We start from the raw sequence: 2363 nt of genomic DNA on the forward strand, positions 1-2363 counted from the left end.
CTTAGTAAATCGATCTTTCATTTCTCTCTCTCTCTCTCTCTCTCTCACACGCTCTGTCACATTCTCTCTCTCTCTCTCGCTCACTCTCTCTCTCTCTCTCTCACACGCTCTGTCACATTCTCTCTCTCTCTCTCGCTCACTCTCTCTCTCTCACACACTCCCCCTCTCTCTCTCTCTCTCTCTCTCTCTCTCTCTCACACGCTCTCTCTCACACACTCCCCCTCTCTCTCGCTCACTCTCTCTCTCACACACACTCTCTCTCTCTCTCTCTCTCTCTCTCTCTCTCTCTCTCTCACACGCTCTCTCTCACACACTCCCCCTCTCTCTCGCTCACTCGCTCTCTCTCACACACTCCCCCTCTCTCTCTCTCTCTCTCTCTCTCTCTCACACGCTCTCTCTCACACACTCCCCCTCTCTCTCGCTCACTCTCTCTCTCTGACACTCCCTCTCTCTCTCTCTCTCTCTCTCTCTCTCACTCTCTCTCATTCCTTCTCTCTGTCTCTCTCTGCATCCTCGCGCGGGCAACAGGCGCGCGCTCTGGGACATGTCGCGCTGGCTCGCGCGCGCGCGCTCTCTCGGCGCTCGCGCGCGCGCTCCCATCGCGGAATCGTCCCCGCGCGCGCCGCGCGCGCGCGCACGCACTCACGCACCACACACACGCACACACACCGCGGCGCGTACTCCCCCCGCGCGACACACACACACGCCCACCCCGCGCGCGCGCGGGCGTCGCGCACGCGCACACGCCCTCACACACACTCCCTCTCTCTTTCTCTCTCATTCTCACGCTCTCTCACTCCTTCTCTCTCTCTCACATTCTCTCTCTCTCTCTCTCTCTCTCCTCTAACATTCTCGTCTTCACGCGCTCTCTCCTCTGCTTCACTCCTCTCTTACCCCCCCCTCTCCACTCTCTATCGCATACTCACTCTCTCTCTCTCTCTCTCTCTCTCTCTCTCTCTCCCTCTCACACTCACACACACTCTCTCCCTCCCTCTCTTACCCCTCACACACACACACACACACACACACCCTCTCTCGCTCTTTCGCTCTCGGTTTATATATAACTCGTCTGAGTAGACGAGAGCGGTTGGTCGAGCGGATGATGAAGGTTTGCAGCGCTTCAGGGATCTGTTTACCTTTTCATATTTTAGATCTAATACAAATGGAGTTCTTCTCGATCAACACACACAATGGTGTCAGTACCGGCACCGTCTCCTAGTATCTCTACTTGTATCTAGTATTTTCCTGTATCTCTCCTTGTATTTATCATTCTTTAATATTCTTCCCGTTTTTTTATGCTATCCTACCGTATATATCTATAAGTATTGGTCTATTACTGTGTCCTTATCCTCATTCTTATAGTGTTGTTTTCTTACCATATCATACAGATGACAGGAACTAACCATTTTATTACCTCCTACAACATTAAATTCTCGAACTTCCCTAACGGCTCAAAACCGATAATAAAAAGTGACTTGCGTTCTTTCATAAATAAATAAATACATTTCTTACTTTTATAAAAGGAACAAAGCAGACAGGAAAACAATCTGAGTAAGCACTACTTCAACAACATTCACCTCAAATGTAAATCAAATACAAAACACCACGCTTTTTTTTTTCCCCCTGAAACCTTTAATTTTTTTTATAACCGTTTTTGTAATGACTTGAGTCCAGATTTTACTTGCAGTTTTTAATTTTACTCTGTACACACAGCACCAGGATGAAGCACGTCTGTTTGTTAGTTTGAGAAAGACGTCATAACAAACACAGGTGCCTGATCGCAGGTGTCTGATACCAATCCCGCGTTCCAAGTCAGAACCGCACGGAGTGTGACGGTCTTTTTTTTTTAATCTTTACATCAGGACTGGGATTTACTGAAACTTTTACAGACACTGCTGTTGTCTAAAGTAAGTGTGTGTGCATGCGAGCGTGCATGTGTGCACGCCCGTGTGTGTGTGTGTGTGCAAATTCTAAGGTGAATCCTGCTTTTTGGACACCACCACCATCGCACAGAAACCAGTGCAGAAGATAGCACCTATCCTAATTTGCATACACACACACTTTCTCTTTCTCTACCAGTGGATGAGGAGATGAAGGCAGTGAGAGTTTGATACATCAGGCTCTGTCATGTCATGTCTAAAAGTGACACCGTGCAAAAGACACACTGTATTTCAGAAGCATGACGTGGCCCAAACATGACTCATCATGATCTGTACTGCGGAGTGTGTAAGTGTGTGTGTGTGTGTGTGTGTGTGTTGTTGTGTTGTGTGTGTGTGGAGGTGGGTGTGTGTGTGGGTGCAGTACATCAGCTGTTTCCTCACTTTAGATAGCTCCAGTTCTGGCACATCTGCCCACATCTTTAG

The 2363-nt window shown here is 48.5% G+C and overlaps 1 protein-coding gene across 1 annotated transcript in view; it reads left to right on the plus strand.

The window, feature by feature from the left end:
* Positions 1 to 2363, plus strand: part of ppil2 (peptidylprolyl isomerase (cyclophilin)-like 2) — a 34871-nt gene that overhangs the window by 10697 nt on the left and 21811 nt on the right. The gene's annotated exons all lie outside the window — the stretch shown is intronic.

The sequence above is a fragment of the Tachysurus fulvidraco genome, chromosome 9 (genome assembly GCF_022655615.1).
Source record: "Tachysurus fulvidraco isolate hzauxx_2018 chromosome 9, HZAU_PFXX_2.0, whole genome shotgun sequence".
In the NCBI taxonomy this organism is placed as follows: Eukaryota; Metazoa; Chordata; class Actinopteri; order Siluriformes; family Bagridae; genus Tachysurus; species Tachysurus fulvidraco.